Source organism: Giraffa tippelskirchi, chromosome 10 (genome assembly GCF_054371585.1).
Source record: "Giraffa tippelskirchi isolate mGirTip1 chromosome 10, T2T-mGirTip1v1.2.pri, whole genome shotgun sequence".
NCBI classification, from domain to species: domain Eukaryota; kingdom Metazoa; phylum Chordata; class Mammalia; order Artiodactyla; family Giraffidae; genus Giraffa; species Giraffa tippelskirchi.
In genome coordinates, this window is record NC_137284.1 from 60,830,559 (window position 1) to 60,848,792 (window position 18,234).

The 18,234-nt window shown below is 39.0% G+C and overlaps 1 protein-coding gene across 8 annotated transcripts in view; it reads left to right on the forward strand.

Moving 5' to 3' along the window:
* DYNC1I1 (dynein cytoplasmic 1 intermediate chain 1) overlaps nucleotides 1-18,234 on the forward strand; it is a 402,307-nt gene that overhangs the window by 189,236 nt on the left and 194,837 nt on the right. The gene's annotated exons all lie outside the window — the stretch shown is intronic.

The following is an 18,234-nucleotide window of genomic DNA, read 5'->3' on the forward strand; positions in this document are numbered from 1 at the left end:
GACTCAAAAATATTATCATTGCAACTTGTAGCCAGTGTTAGGAAGTTATTGACGGAAATACTTTACTTTTGTGCAGTGTTTGAAATGGGGTCTATTTTTTTTATTAAAATATATTTTTAATTGGAGGGTCGTTGCTTTACAATATTCTGTTGGTTTCTGCCATACGTCACCATGAATCAGCTGTAGGTATACATATGTCCCTGCCCTCCTGAACCTCCCTCCCACCTCCCACTGCACCCCACCCCTCTAGTTTGTCCCAGAGCCCCGTGTTTAAGCTCCCTGCATCGCATAGCAAATTCTCACTGGCTATCTGTTTTACATATGGTGGTGCATGCTTCCATGCTACTCTCAACTGATCTCACCCTTTCTCCTTCCCCCACTGTAGCTGATTCTAATGCAGCCTTAGCCAAACCCATGTGACCACAGCAGAAGCTTATCCATCACCAAAGAACGGCCCTTCGATGTCATAGCTAGAGTGCCATTCAGCTTAGACTTTGGCAGCTGGAAATCTCCAGCCTAATGCCTGGTGACTTAAGGTTTCTGTTGCTATTCACACAGAATGTCTTTGCTTGTCAAAGATGGATCGCAGTCTTTGCTTTAGTATCTGTGCCCCATCCCCTCTTTCTGAACACGTTCATTACCATGAGGACATTCTGGGTGGCTGCTATGGTTCATGTAAGTGGGGACAAGAACTTGCCAATATGTTATCAATGTCTTGAGCTTCAAAACACATATTTGGATTTTCACCAGAGTGAAAATTGGTGTCTAATCACCCCCTTTCCACCTCCCTTTTGATGAAAATCATCAGAATGTGAGATGAAAGGAATCTAATGGTTTGTCTGAATGTTTTTTCCCAGCCCTGTTGGAAATGACTGAGACATTGGTTCTTGAGCATTTCCTCTGAGAAAGCAATTCCAAAGGTTGGTGTCAACTTACAGCTTAGTAATGGACTAATACACATTATCCTGTATGCAACTCTAAATTATAGCCTGCCAGCTGTGACTCTGGAAGCTTGGGATAGATTCCTTCCCAAGATTCTAAACTGAAATGGCGTTGAATGTTGCGGGCATGAGTCTGTCTAACCCTTCTAAAGGCAACATGAATGCTGTAACATTTCTATTGATTTTTAACATTCAGGTCTCTGGAAAATAGAAAATAGCAAAAATTTGACAAGCACTTTACAAAATGATCTGATCTTTCGTAGATGCTGAGCAAGAGCTGTGTTCGAAGTGACATTTGCGCTTAAACTTGGAAGAAACTTCCCTGTTTCTCCTTGTGCCTGTTGTATTATTAAATTGAATTCAATTCAAATTCAAATTATTGGATTTGAAGTGTGCTTTGGATATTATTTTATCTTCTTTTAGCTTGTTTAATTATTTAAATATGTACGACTTCATACTCACAAAAAGATAGTACAAATTTCCAATTAAGTTATTTAATGTTTGACTTGATGGATAAATTGAAGAAATCTAAATTTAAACAGGAAGCCATATTGCATATATTTAATGTCTAAGGTAATTCCCAAGGGTATGGTTGAAGAGACTCTCTTTGGCATTACTGCAGGATTTAAAGTTGTCACAATATTGCTGAAAGGCAGCTTGCTAATACTTATCATTATGAGCTTTAAAACAATGTACAAACTGAGCAATTTTATTTCTAGGAATTACTCCTGTGGGAAATAATCAAGACTGAGAGAAAAGGTTTAACTAAATTACAAGAATTCTTATTGCAGCATTATTTAAAATCAGGGGAAAGGGCATATGGGTGTTTTTTGTACTACTTTTATTTTTGTAACTTACATGCTCATTTGAAATAATTTTTCAATAAAAAGATTTTTAAACAGTCAGCTCTCATATAAGAGGTCATAGAGGGTAGCTATCCTTATTTACTGTTTTCTGAAGACCAGAACTGATGCCAACTGCTTTTTAAATTTCCTGATAGCAAAGTTAAAAACCTAGAAATATTTATTACTTGGGAGCTACATACATTAAGATGCCTCTATACAGTGAAACATTCTTTAGCTGTTAAAAATGACAGCTTATGATAAAGTGAAGAAAAAATAAAACAAGTTACAAAAACATGTGAATGTGATTTGATACTGATAAAATCATATCTATTTTATGCACATGAAGAGGGAAAACTGAAAGGATTATACCAAAGTGTTAAGGGTAGTTAGCTTTGGATGTTAGAATTGTGAGGGTGCTTTAAGAATCTGTTTATTCCTTCTGTTTGAGCAGATACAACAACTGTGCCATGAACAGTTTTCTTTTTAAATATTTGTTTGTTTGTTTGTTTGGCCGCATCAGATCTTAGTTCCAGCGTGCAGGGTCTTTGTTGTGGCGTGAGGATCTCTCTCTAGTGGTGCGTGGGCTTAGTTCGATCCATTAGGGATCGAACCCATGTCCCCTGCATTGCATGGGGGATTCTTAACCACCGGACCACCAGGGAAGTCCCTCGGTCATGGACAGTTTTCTGAAACTCTTTCTGGGGGCATTCAAGTTTTCCTTCTCTCTATATATATGGTTAAATGAATAAAAGGTACCTAAAATTGTAATAAGGATGAAACACAGGTGAGGAATATAAGGAATTACATTCTGATTCAAACCAACTTATCTGTCTAGTAGTTGTTTTAATAGCCACCTAATAGACCTTGGTCCTTTATGATCATAAAGATCCACCTACCCATTTCTGCTGCTCTTTCAGTATGCTACCTGACATCATTGCCCTGTCAAGCTACCTTTCACTGACTGCTCAATGCAGAGCCAGAAATGGACTATGCTGTTCAAACTACTTCTTTGATTTGTTATGGTGCTTCGGAATTGTAATCTGTCCTCTTCTGTGCTCAAAACATAAGACAATACTATGAAATTTTTGTAAAACTGTTTCCATAAATTCACCTCATGAGCAAAGACTGTTGTAGTTTGCTAGTTCTGTGTAAAGGGTATTATTGTATGTGAATCTTCCTAGGCTAAGAAGCAAAAACGTATTCATTTTTTGAATGACATCGTAGAAGTCTTAAAACATCTAATGCAAATTAATTAACTCTCCAGCCATTTATATTAGTATACACACACACACATATATATGCCTAGCAATTTATCCGATAGATATTTGCTCTGTCTTCAAGAAGCTTACAGTCTAGTATAGCAGGTTAAATGGCCACACAGTTCTAGGCAGGACATAACAATAATCTCATGAAAAGGAAATCTAAGTACTAAAGAAGTATCACAGAAGGAGAGAGAAATGTTAGGAACAGGATCATGGCAGAGGTAGGATTTGTGTTGGGCTGGAAGGACATTATTGGGTAACTGATAAAATTGAATATGAAGGCTAGATTCATTTAAGATCTTATATTAATGTTCAGTGTATTGAATTTGATAACTGTTCTGTGGCATGTGCAAGAATATCACTTCAATTAGGAAATAGACAAGGAGCAGAGGAGAGACAGCACAAATGATTAAATAAATGAGATAAAACGTTAACAGAAGGTGAAATCTGGGCAAAGTGCATATAGATGTTCTTTGTACTGTTTTTATTTTTGTAATATATCTTCTCACTTGAAATCATTTTCCAATAAAAAGTTTTCAAAAGCCAGCTTTCAGATAAGAGGGAGCAGAGGGTAGCCGTCCTTATTTACTGCCTTCTGAAGCCCAGCACTGATGCCAGCTGCCTTTTTATTTCCCCAAGTGTGGTTCGTTCTCGTTATTTGTTGACTTCACCAAACCACCGCATAATTTCACACAACCCAGGATGGAGGGCAGCAGCGTCTGTTTTACGGAACCCGAGTCCTGAAATAGCAGGCGGGCTGTGTCTGGGGAGCGGTGGAAGCCGCCCGCCCAGTCACATTTGGCTCCTTTGAGCAGTTTGCTATCAGACCCTTCCTTGTGGAAAAAACGACCAGGACAAAGAAACTGGAGAGTCTGGCTTAGAAAACAAAGCCTGCTGCCTCCCATTTGAACGCTGCCTTGCCTCCTCCCTTGGGATAGCACACGTTTCTTTAGACATTCCGCACATGACACTCCAGCTCCGGCCCTGTCATCAAGGTTAAATTGGTGCTTTGGCAAAAGCACACGGAGCCCTCGTCTCTGTCTCCATATTACCTCCTCCAGGTAATTTCTCCGTGTGGCTCAGACCCAAGCTGTTCACATATTTCACTGTTTCAAGCCGCTTCCATTCAAGAACACATATTTCAGGGAGCTACAGATACTAAGAATCCTTCAGCAAGGGATAAGGGGCTTCCCTGGGGCTCAGACAGTAAAGAATTCACCTACAATGCAGGAGACCTGGGTTCGATCCCTGGGTTGGGAAGATCTCCCGGAAGAGGGTATGGCAACCCATTCCAGTATTCTTGCCTGGAGAATCTCATGGACGAGGAGCCTGATGGGCTGCAGTCCCATAGAGTTGCAAAGAATTGAACACGGTTGAACAACTAACCCTTTCACATCAGGGGATGAGGACAGTGGGAGTGAAAATGTTCCCAGAAAAGCAGTCAGCCCCATCTTAGCCTGAGGATGGACAGGAGTGGCAGCCAGACAGAGGTGTGTCCAGTCCCTGTCTTTTCCTGCTCCAGGAAGCATAAACACGGAAGTCAATGCTCTTATTCAAGCTGGGAAAGATGGAAAGAGAGGGAGTGGAGGAACAGAAGTCATCCACCAGTCTCTCCTAGTCCCTCCACCTCCAGGGTGGTCACTTGGTCACTGGAGAAGCTGTGGTCCTGACTGATGGGTATGCAGCTGTTTTGCACAGCCCGCAAGGAGAGAGCAGTTGTGTGACATCTGAGGCTGGTGCTCATGCAGGGACCTTCGTGGAGCAGACAGACCTCAAGGGTGACACCCACCAGGTTCCAGCAGTGGCTCTGCTGCTGGCTTACAGGCTGCATGGCCATGGGCAGTTAGGGAGCCTCACTAAGGCCCGATTTTGGCATCTGTGAAATGGAGATAGTGATAGTCCCCAGCTCCTAGACTTGGTGTGAGCATTCAATGCATCAGACTATGCATATCAAGTGTGAAGCATAAATGGTGGTTATTGCCATTGTTGTTGTGATTGTCATGAGTATTTGTTTACAGCCTAGCTTCTGTCCTTTCTCTGTCCCTTCCTTTCCCAGACTTCCTGGTGTTGCATTGTTTAGTCACTCATCTTGTCCGACTCTTTGCAACCCCATGGACTGTAGCACACCAGGCTTCCCTATCCTTCACTATCTCCTGGAGTTTGCTCAAACTCATGTCTGCTGAGTCATTGATACCATCCAACCATCTCATCCTCTGTCACCCCCTTCTCCTCCTGCCTTCAATCTTTTCTAGCATCAGGGTCTTTTCCAATGAGTTGGCTCTTTGCATCAGTGGCCAAACTATTGGAGTTTCAGCTTCAGCATCAGTCCTTCCAATGAATATTCAAGGTTGATTTCTTTTAGGATTGACTGGTTTGATCTCCTTGTAGTCTAAGGGACTCTCAAGAGTCTTCTCCAGCATCACAGTTGAAAAGCATCAATTCTTTCGTGCTCAGCCTTCTTTATGGCCCAGCTCTCACATCCGTACTTGACCACTAGAAAAATCATAGCTTTGACTATACAGACCTTTGTTGGGAAACTGATGTTCCCTAAACACTGTCTAGGTTTGTCATAGCTTTTCTTTCAAGGAGCAAACATCTTTTAATTTCATGGCTGCAGACACCATCCGCAGTGATTTTGGAGCCCAGGAAAATAAAGTCTGTCACTGTTTCCATTTTTTTCCCATCTGTTTGCCATAAAGCGGTGGGACTGTATTCTACAATCTTAGTTTTTCAAATGTTGAATTTTAAGCCAGCTGTTCACTCTCCTCTCCTGTTTCATAGTTGACTTACTTGTCTTTAGAGAGATTGCTCCTTTGAGGATGAGAGTCTTGCAATTGGATATGAGCAAAGTGCTCCCTGAAAAACTGTGAATTACTCAGTGAATACATAAAGATGAGCCCTTTGGGTGGGTGATTGTCATTTTCTCACACGATGTATATCCTTCTCTTCCACCATTGTCCCAGGCCCCGAGCTCCAGTGCTACCCAAGGCAAGAATGCTCTTTGCCCTTTCCTTGGTGCTGAATGAACTCATGAGTCAAGGCTTGGCCCAGTGTCACCTTCTGTGGATGCCCTTCACCTTCACCTTGAGAGCAGAGGACGTCACTCCTGTAGTGATCTTCTTCTAAGTCTTTAATAGCCCGGGCCATACACAATGTTTTTTTTTTTGTCTCTTTCTTTCTTTTCTGGCTGTGCTGGATCTATGGTTTTGTTTTGTTTTTCTTTCTTTCTCTTTGGCTCTACTGGGTCTTTGCACAGGCTTTCTCTAGTTGCAGCGAGTGGGGCTACTCTTTTAGTGTGGTACACAGGCTTCCCATTGTGATGGCTTCTCTTGTTGTGGAACACAGACTCTAGGTGTGCAGGCTTCAGTTGTTGTGGCTCATGGGCTCAGTAGTTGCAGCTCATGGACTCTGAAGCACAGACCCAGTAGTTGTGGTGCATGGGCTTAGTTATTCCACAACATGTGGGATCTTCCTGGATCAGGGATCGAGCGCATGTCCCCTGCATTGGCAGGCAGATTTTTATCCACTGTGCCACCAGGGAACTCTGACACAATAATATGGTTTTGTTTTTTAAATTTGTCTCCCCTACTTGACTCTGCATTTCTGGGGGATAAAGATTATTTATCCTAATTGCAGTATATGCTTCTCAGTACCTGTTGAGTTGGGATTGTTTGTTGTTGTTATAAATTTTTTGAAAGCAGAATAACCTTAGAGAATAATACTCATCTTAGGAGTTTAAAAGTTTGATAGTTTTACAACGTGAACATACCCAGGCAGCCAACTTCTAGATGAAATATTAGGACAACTGTGTGTACTAAGTCACTTCAGTTGTGTCCAATTCTTTGTCACCCTATGGACTATAGCCTACCAGGCTCCTCTTTTCATGGGATTCTCCAGGCAAGAATACTGAAGTGGGTTGCCATTTCCTTCTCCAGGGTATCTTCCCAACCCTGGGATTGAACCCTCATCTCTTAGGTCTCCTGCATTGGCAAGTGGGTTCTTTACCACTGTCACCATCTGTCCAGAGGCAATTAGGAGAAACCTGGAAATTCACCTTCAGCCTCTACTCCCCAAAGGGTAACTAGTAACACTGTCCCACTTTCCAACAGCATAAATTAGTTTTGCCTGTTAATGAACTTTCTGAAAATGTAATCATATGGTACATTCATGGCTGGTGTGTTTTGTTTAATGTTATGTTTGAGATCCATTCACACTGTTGTGTTTGGTTGTAGTTCATTTACTTTCACAGCTGTGTAGTATTCTGTGTAAACGTACTATTTATCCATTCTACAGCTGAAGTTTCACTGGAAAGTAACTATCTTGTGAACTAAATCAAATACTAGTAGCTACCGCTTTAGAAACATTTCCCAGTGGAAGGGGTGACAGAACAGAAGATTGAATCCATGAATGCTAGAAAGGCAGCTCTGATTTCTTACCCTGTAAAAAGAGCAGTGACAACGTGCTCCCGATCTCTTGAGCCGGCAAGGTCTTTCAGAATCAGGATACCTCGGTTTCCCAGTCTGTGAGTTCTTTTTATGTTCTAGCTGATTGCAAAACTGGTAAAAGTCAGATAGAGCACTTTTGGGCAGAATGGCATTCCTAGAATTCTGTTTTGCTATTAAATATTGACATACAAGTATATGGTTAAATGTGTTCTACTAATGATGGTGGGACATTAATTGTAATTACTTGTCAATTTAACTTGCTATTGGTGTCTTTATTCACAACATGCTGAAAAGGTATTTAAAGGATTTCATTAGCAGTCTTACAAGTCGTTTGTCAATAAATGATGAAAAGGTTTGGCTGTTTATATTTCGATGTTATCGTTTTAATGGGCAACTGTCTACATGCCATCCCACAGAAATGCCGTTTCCTTTTTATTTTTCAAGGAAGTGTCTAAGGTGGAGGGAGGTCTGGTTGCTATGGATATCTGAAATTTAATGTTTACATTTAGGAGGTAAGCTGAAACTTTCACTATTTGGTCTCCACCTGAGTGGCATTCACATTTAGAAATTACAAGATTGTTATTGGCTATCTCGAGCTTGAGGATGTGGCTGAGCACTGGCAGTTAATTAAAACGTGGCTAGCTTTCAATATCAGGATTATGCAGCCTGTTTTTGTAGGATGTCCCTGAAGTCTTCACTCCCCTGCAATGTGTTTTTGATGTAAAAAAAATATTTGAAAAGGAAGCATAACACAGAGCAGCTTGTCCTCATTTACTGTGGAGCCTGGTTGCTCCATGAGCTCTCCACAGTGGGATTCTGCCCCAGTGGTCTCTGTCCTGCAGTTCTGCTGGCTCTGGGCTGCCAAGCTTTGGTATTTTTTTACCTTTTGATTTTGTATGGGGGTGTAACCAGTCAATCCTAAAGAAAACCAACCCTGAATATTCATTGGAAGGACTGATACTGAAGCGCCAATACAGTGGCCACATGATGCAAAGAACAGACTCATTAGAAAAGACCCTGATGCTGAGAAAGACCAAGGGCGGGAGGAGAAGGGGGCGACAGAGGATGGTGCCATGATGCCATGGTTGGATGGCATCATGATTCAATGGACAGGAATTTGAGCAGACTCCAGGAGATAGTGAAGGACAGGCACGCTGCAGTCCATGGGGTCACAAAGAGTTGGACACGACAGTGACTGAACAAGGTAATTGATTAACAATGTTGTGGTAGTTTCAGGTCAATAGCAAAGGGACTCAGCCATACATATACATGTATCCATTCTCCCCCAAACTCCCCTCCCATTCAGGCTGCCACATAACATTGAGCAGAATTCCATGTGCCATACAGTAGGTCCTTGTTGGGTAATCCATTTTAAATATAGCTGTATGTACATGTCCACTCCAAACTCTCTAACTATCCCTTCCTCCCATCCTTCCCCACTGGGCTGCCATACTTTAACGTACCCTGGAGAGCTGATAAGAGAACAAAACCTTGGCAGGAAAATGACTTCATGGGATGTTTATTGGGAAGATCTTAGAAAAATTTGTGAAATCAGAGTATTGATACTTTAAGTAGTGGGTGAAATAATTTTTATTCTTTTAATTGCTCTTCTTATTCTTTAAAATTTTTTAATTATAGAAGTATTCATGTATACATTCTCAAAGAAGAATCAGAATCTAACAATGCAGATAGAGAAAAAAAAAATCCCCTTGACTGCTCATCTGTTCTGGTTTCCTTTCAGTAGATAATGCTTGAATCAGTTAGTATATATGATGCTAGATCAGAGGTCAGCAAACTATAGCCCACGGGCCAATCCAGCTCCCTGCCTGTTTTTGTAAATAAAGTTTTATTGGACCACAGTCACTCACATTTGTTTGCATATTATCTCTCATTGCTTTCACACTATAATAGCCAAGTCATGCATTTGTAGCAGAGACCATGTGACCCACAAAGCCTCATTGCCCCATACAGAGTTTACTGACCCCTATGCTAGATATTTTTTAACAATTTTATGTAATTAGAGTAATATGAATTTTATATCCAGTGTTCATATTTACATATTTTGTTTATTTTTACATAGATGATGTCACATAGTACACTTGTTCTATTCCTCATATTTTTTCATTTAACAGTTTACCTTCGTGACTGGTGCTCCATATCAAGACATGATGCTTTGTCTCATAGTGTTTTATTTACCTGTTGCATGTTGCCATAGTGGGATGGAGTTAAACTTATTTTATCATCCTCTATTGATGAACATGTAGCTTGCTTTCAGTTTTTAATGTTAAAAATAATGCAGCAATAAAACCTGGCAAAAAAATCTTTATTTTTTTCAATCGGTATTAGAAAATCATATACACAATATGGTGGCATATTTTTATAACAGAGAAGTTGCATGATAATCATGGCTAATATAAAAGAAAGGGAGGGGTGTGAATTAACTTGATCAGGGACTTAAAACATGAGGAGTGGTACTCAGGACTAATGTTTTATGCTTCCCATTGCTTGGCAGTGCCTACTCTGGGAAAAGGCCTAAGTAGAATTGAAAGTCTTTTTACTTAAAGACATAATAAGGAAGGGATATTTAGGAAATTTGAGAAGGTCATATACACACTGCTGTATTCAAAATGGATAACCAACAAGACCTATGCACGTGGACCTGTAGCACATGGAACTCTACTCAATGTTATGTGGCAGCCTGGATGGGAGGGCAGTTTGGGGGAGAATGGATACATGTATATGTAATAGCTGAGTCCTTTCACTGTTCACCTGTAACTACCACAACATTACTAACTGTCTATACCCCAATAAAAAATAAAAAGTTTGGAGTTTTTTAAAAAAAGAAGGTATTGGAAGTATCCTTAAGTAAGGAACCGTTTGTAAACTTGCCCTCACTTGGACTGTAGCCTGAGAAAATGTCAAGATTACAGAGCATGTCTTAGAAATATAAAACCATTGAGCATCAAGCCTCTAGGAACCTCCACAAGGATAAAATGAGCCCTTTCAGTTTTTAGATGAGGTCACTGAGCCTCTCAAAGGTTAAATGATTTATTCGAGATTGTAGTAATAGGTTTCGATCATGACTTAGCCTGTCCACTGACTCCAACTCCTGTAGCCTAGAATTGAAATATCTGATTTTCATAACTCAGGAGGAATAAGACTTATAGTAGCATGTCATTGGTAAGTTTTATACTTGGTCAGGATATTTGTATTTGTAGGATTTTCATATATATGACTTAAGAATGATAATTCCTATGAGAGTAGTTCTGTTTCTGATAAAATGTTAGTTGTCATTCCTTCAGCCATCACAACAAAAAAAGAATCCAAACTGATCAGTGGCCTAAGCTGTTTGGATATTCTTGTTCCTGACAAGGTCAGGCCATTTGTTCAGGTACATTAAAATCTCATTGGAAAAGAAATAGACATCTTTATCTGAAGTCATTTTAGGCACATTGATGTGACTCAAAGGATTAATCCAGTACAGAAACACAACATTTTCTGGACTTGTAAGGAAATCTTTGCCTTTAGTAAAGTAAAAATAACCTGATACTCATGTGAATTAACATTTTTGCAGCTTAGAAATGACACCAGCATTTGATAAAAGCTGCATTTGCGCAAAGAAGCATCTTTTAAACATGTCATAGTTTGTGTTCACAGTAGACACACCATTTGAATCTTTATTCTTATGGAGGTGACATGAAACTGCACTAAAGGTAGTGAAATGCTGTTTTTTTTGTTTGTTTTCATTCTATTTTTCTTTCTAGTTTTATTGAGATATAATTGACATAGAGCACTGTATAAGTTTAAGATGTACAACATAATGATATGACTTACATACATCATGAAATATTGACCACAGTAAGTTTGTAAACATCCATCATTCTCATACAGATGTAAAGTAAAAGAAAAACTAAAAGAAATGTATATATAAAAAAATATGTGTGTGTGTGTTCAGTTATATGTATAACTGAATCACTTGTCTGGCAGAAATCAATACAACATTGTAAATCAACTATACTTCAATACAATAAATTAAAAATGTTTTTAATAAAGAAAACTTACTGAATTAGGAGGGGGACATCATCACAAATGCCAGTTTTCTGTGTACATCAATTTTTCACCTCTTTGTCCTGTTTTATTATTTTAAAATATTTTTTTTCCTTGCGATGAAAACCGTTAGGATTTCCTCTCTTAACACCTTTACTGCTTTACGGTACAACATACAGCAGTGTTAATTATATTTATCATGTTACTCCTTACTCCCCTGGTACTTATTTATCTTACAACTGGAGTTTGTATGTTTCAGCTGCCTTCCTCCAATTCCCTGCCCCTCCCCTTTGGTAACCACAAATTCGATCTCTTTTTCTATGAGCTTGTTTGTTTTGAAGTGTAGTTGACCTACAATACTGTATAAGTTCCTGTTAACACAACATAATGTTTCAGTATTTCTACACATTCTGGAATGATCGCCACAATAAGTCTAGTTACCATCTGTCACCATACCAAAGCGGTGCATACTGTTGACTGTATTTTCCACACTGTGCATTTCATACCCATGAATCATTTACTTCATAACTGGAAATTTGTACCTCGTAACCTCCCTCGTCTATCTCTCTCATCCTCCCACCCCCTCCCCTCTGGCAGCTACCTGTTTGCTCTCTGCATCTGTGACTGTTTCTGTCGTGTTATGTTTGTTCATTTGTTGTGTTTTTTAGATTTCACATATAAGTGAGGTCACGCAGTGTGTGTCTTTGATTTTTTTTACTTAGCAAACATATGTGTTTTTTTTTAAACCTCACATAATAAAATTGGGCAAATATTTAATGTTGATGAGACTCTCGCCTTTAAGTTTCTCTGGCTGTAGCCTCTCATGGCCTTTTCTCCTGCACTATTCTTAGCTAGATTTATTTTGAGCCTGGTGGTAGTAAAAGAAGTAATATGAAATGCTCAGTACTTAGAGCCACATATTTCTTCCCATTCACAAGTTGTCTGAGGGTCACCATTGGTGCCAGTGAAAGATTTGACTAGAAAAGTAACACAATCTATTTTCTTTACAATAGACTACAAGAGATTTTCACCACTGATAATTGTCTTCTTTAAAGTGCCAGTAGTAATTGCCTGCTTGTCTTGGAATAGAGAAAATCGGAAATGACTCGAGCAAACTTTGCTATTTGGTGTCTGGGTTTACAAACCATGTGGAGACAGAGAAAACAGACTGAAAACAACCAACTATGGTCAGCCTCAGCACCTAGGAGACTTGAAACAGTGTTGGACAGTTTGTTAGATTCATAGATGGCCACTAAGTATTTCTAGAGTTCCTGTAAGGTACATTATTAGGTATTAGGGGGCACATATTAAATTACAGACAAGAGCTTTGTTTCCTAAATTATAGGCCTTACTAGGAAAAGCAAGGCAAACAAACCATAATCAACATCCAAGAAGGAATTTCTTCTTAGCAGGGTGAGGAGCAAGACTCGTAAGGCTTCCATTATTTAAAACTGTGGCTGAGCATATAAAATAATGAAACAGCTCATTGAAAACTGATCAGTTACATATCCACAAATAAAATCGTTTGATAAATAGTTCTCTTTCTTATGCACACAATCATGTTGTTGTTTTGGCTACATGTAGGCAGAGAATGAAGGCAACCATTCATAGAATAAACCAAAGTTATAGAATAAAATACTGAAGTCATAGAATGAAGAAACCCCCCGCCCCCAGAACTGGAAGGGACTTTAAGGTCACCGAGGCAAATGCCAATATCATCAAAAATATTATCCACTTGGTGGATTTTACTTGTAAATTTTTAAAATCCCAGCCTGACTTCCCCTTGCCTCTCCTTGAATTCTAAAGCCGCCACCACACACTGTCACTTGAGAACACACACCCTTTTTAATGTTAGCATAAGAAAAATATAAGAAGGTAAGTATAAATGAAACTACAATTTAAAAAAAACCACATAGCGTCTCAAAGTTAAAAAACAGTGAAGCTTTTTGTTTGTTTGCTTTATTAAAAAAAATCTTAGCTGAAGTATACAATATCAAAGATAATCTATTCCTTTTCCCCATTAAGTAGGAGCTAATCAAATGTGACCATATATACTCCAAATTTACCACCATGCTTTCCTCCAGTTACTAACAGGCAAGCAAAATGTTAAAGTCAAGAATGGTGTCCGTGCAACAAAAATAGTTATTATAAGGAACTAGTTAAGGAGAAACTAATGAAATAAATGTGTCTGTCGCATAAAATAAGGAACCTAACAGAATTCAAGCATATACGTAGCTGATATGCTGAGAAGGAAAAGGAAATGGTTGGAACACCAACATGCCAAAATGGTAGCTAAGTTGTTAGCAAAATTATTTCCCTGGACTTAGCATCAATAGTAGTCACAAATAGCTACAAGCTAAACAGTTCTTCTTAAAAAGAAGATCCTGGAATGTTCATAGACTCTGGGAAGTTGGCATGAAGATCGTGCCTAGGTTTAGAGAGACAACCACAGAAGGATGGGTTTTCATCAGTAGCTGGTTTTTGGGTTAAATGAGGTGTGTTTAAAAAACATACCCAAAGCAAAGGCAAAAACAAATAGCAAAAAATAATCTGGAGGGCAAAGATATGCAAGCAACAGAAGAAAGCTACCAAAAAAGAGTGCTATTATTAAAAGATGTTGAGCAATAAGAGATGATCTTATACTCAAAATAAGAGTGTGATGTTGTCAGAAAAGCACAGAGAATAAGAAATTTAGTTCCATAAGGGACAAATCTGACATATCCAAAATATGAAACATTCTACAAGAATGAGAATGTTAATTAAAACTGAATGCCATTTTTAAAAAGGTATGTGTGTGGGGTGGGGGAATGCAAAGATTGAGGAACTGGGCTTTATTAGGTTAAAAAGATTCTAAAAAGGCACAACAACCAAATTCAGCGTGTGAACTTTACTGAATCCTGGTTCCAAAAGGAGGCAGCTATGAAAGATATTTGAGGGACAGCTAAAGACATGTACATATAGATAGGGTATTATACAATATTGGGATAGTGTTATTAATTTTCTTGGTGCAGTAATGGTATTAGGTTAATAGGAAAATGTGATAGTTTTATGAGATGCCTGTGGAAGTAATTAGGAATGAGGTGTCATGATATCTGAAACATTCTAAATGGCTCAACAAAATATTAGAACAAAAATACACAAAATTTTTTATCACATTTTACTTTTTATTTATGTTGGTAATCCATTTGTCCTTAGAACAAATGGAAAACATGGGAAAACCAAAAAAGAGCATTTGCTTGTGACTGTAAATACAAATCACCCCAGGACTGCTAACACTTTGGTGTTGTCTGTGTGTGTATAGTATTTATAATATGTATTATGCACTAATATGCTTCCCTAGTGGCTCAGTCACTAAAGAATCCACCTGTGATGCAGGAGATCTGGGTTCGATCCCTGGGTTGGAAAGATTCCCTGCAGAAGGGAAAGGCTACCCTCTCCATTATTCTTGCCTAGAGAATTCCATAGACAGAGGAGCCCGGCGGACGATAGTCCCTCGGGTCGCAAGAGTCAGACACGACTTGGTGACTAAGCCACCACCATCACCACTAATATATTTATAACACATATATGTCGTAACACACATCTTTTTCTTTCAGTAATGTAAGTGTATTATCTTTTCACATTAAAAACATTGACCATATGATACCATTTTGGTGGATGAATGTAACATTGCATTGTATGCATGAACTGTAGTTTATTGTTTCCATCTCCTCTAGTGAAAGGAGTTTTACTTGTTGGTACTCAGGGACCAGTCTTCTTCCTGAGGCTTTCTTTAAGTGTGCTTAACTTAGACTACTTCTGAATTCCCTCTTGGTGAGACATTAACAGTTTGTTATGTTTTCTTACCATATGTGCTGTCAATGACATTTTTCTCTCATTTATGTTAACCTAGAAGGGCAGAGAACATTTTTATCTCGATGGGTAAATGTTACACATAACAAATTGGCTGTGTGTCTTTGCTCACTGATGCTTAATTTAGCAGGCTAATCTGATAAGCTACCTATTTCTCAAATTCTAACAACATTCATGGTGGTGGGGAACTTGATAAAGTTTCTGAGTCTCCAAAGACAGAAGCTGATGGCTTGTGGCTACATTGCATTTTAGCTAATGCAATAAAGGATTGCTTTTCATAGTGAAAAGATAAAGACTAAGGGGAAAGGGGGTGGTTAGTGTGTTAGGGAAAATGCAGAATAATCATATATGACAATGTATGGCTTTGGAATGTAGAATATTTTTATTGTGGTATCCTCATTTTAAATAAGGTCACTTGGCATCAAATGGACTCAGCTTCAAATAATAACTCTGCTACTTTTTAACCTTGGTCAAGTTATAATTCTCTCTGCCCAGTTTTCTCATCTGTAATAGGAATTGTGAAGTATGTATGGAAATCTCATAGATCTCTTTTAAGGATTTACTGAGTCTGTATTAAAATCTCTTTGTAAACTATAAAGTGCTAGTGATGATGGGGGAGATGTGGGTTATGTCAGTAGTAGTAACAGCAAGAAGTCAGTAGCATAAATAATAATAGTAGGAGGAGAAATATTAGTAATGGGTAATATTACCAAGATAGTTATATTTTAACACAACTTCGTTGTGGATAAAAGTCAGATCTTCATCAGATGCATTTATGATAGTGTCCTTCCACTATAAATAATTTGTATATGTTTGGAAGCAGGGCAGGGAAGAGGTATTGCTCACAAAATTTTATAATGAAAATTAATGTTTATTCTATATTTTATTATCTCTGGAAAGGACTTATTTTATTATAGAATACATAGCAGTACTCTTGCCTGGAAAATCCCATGGACGGAGGAGCCTGGTAGGCTACAGTCCATGGGATCGCTAAGAGTCGGACACGACTGAGCGACTTCACTTTCACTTTTCCCTTTCATGCACTGGAGAAGGAAATGGCAACCCACTCCAGTGTTCTTGCCTGGAGAATCCCAGGGACGGCGGAGCCTGGTGGGCTGCCGTCTATGGGGTCGCACAGAGTCAGACACAACTGAAGCGACTTAGCAGCAGCAGCAGTTTAATAATAAAATCTTCTAAATAAAGTATTTCTATTAAATTTAAAGCATTTTTGATCCCTACTCAAGATTCCTAACGTTGCAAAAACTGTTTCTTTACATTCATATTTGTTTTACTTGAGTCTTAATTATAAAGGAGAAAATGTACTCCTTTATGAGTAAGTGTTCTGAAAGAGACGTGTAAGATTAGCTATCTCACATAGTAAATTCACTTCAGAATACACTTATTTTTTCTTCATTTTAAAAGGTACTTTTGGGAAATAGGCGTGTTTCCAAAGCATTAAGTTAGCACCATTCTTTTACTTAACATTATGCATTGAGTATTCTGTAGCCCAAGAGACACATAATACATGAGAAGTGAACACATCTGTTCACAGTGAAGGATGTATGAGTGTGAGAGTTGGACCATAAAGAAGGCTGAATGCCAAACAATTGATGTTTTGAACTGTGGTGCTGAAGAAGACTCTTGAGAATCCCTTGGACTGCAAGGAACTCAAACCAGTCAATCCTAAAGGAAATCAACCCTGAATATTCATTGGAAGAATTGATGCTGAAGCTGAAGCTTCAATACTTTCGCCACCTGATGCAAAGAGCTGACTCACTGAGAAAGAATCTGATGTTGGGAAACATTGAAGGCAAAAGGAAAATGGGGAGGCAGAGGATGAGATGGTTAGATAGTATCACCAACTCAATGGAAACAAATTTGAGCAAACTCCAGGAGATAGTGAAGGACAGGGAAGCCTGATGTGCTGCAGTCCAGTTCAATTCAGTTCAGTCGTTCAGTTGTGTCTGACTCTTTGCGACCCCATGAACCGCAGCACGCCAGGCCTCCCTGTCCGTCACCAACTCCGGGAGTCCACCCAAACCCATGTCCATTGAATCGGTGATGCCATCCAACCATCTAATCCTCTGTTGTCCCCTTCTCCTCCTGCCTTCAATCTTTCCCAGCATCAGGGTCTTTTCCAATGAGTCAGCTCTTCACATCAGGTGGCCAAAGTATTGAAGTTTCAGCTTCAACATCAGTCCTTCCAATGAACATCCAGGACTGATCTCCTTTAGGATGAACTGCTTGGATCTCCTTGCAGTCCAAGGGACTCTCAAGAGTCTTCTCCAACACCACAGTTCAAAAGCATCAATTCTTTGGCACTCAGCTTTCTTTATAGTCCAACTCTCACATCCATACATAATCCATCTGGTCCCAAAAATTCAGGCATGACTTACCAACTGAGCAACAACAACAGTGGGGTAGATGTTTGCTTTGTTGTTTTTAGTGAAGAGTTAGTGGGGTGCATGTTTAAAAAATCACCAGCACATCAAAATATAGAAATATCTAAGGCACAGAAATATATTCTTCTACCACTAGGATTATTTCATTTTAAATTAGAGTGTTTGGAAAAGCACATAAGCATGACAATATGAAATGCTGAAATACACATGTAGATAGATAATAACTAACCTTGTAAATTTCCACCTCCTCCACAAAATCAGCCCTGTAGAAGAAGATGTGGTTCTCCTCACTTGTGATCTTCTATAAGTTCAATATATTCCTATATATATATGTGTGTGTGTGTGTGTGTGTGTGTGTATGTCTGCTATATATTCAATATATACCTCATTCACAGAATATAGGGACACTATTTGAAAGTAAATTGTCATAGAGCAGAAAG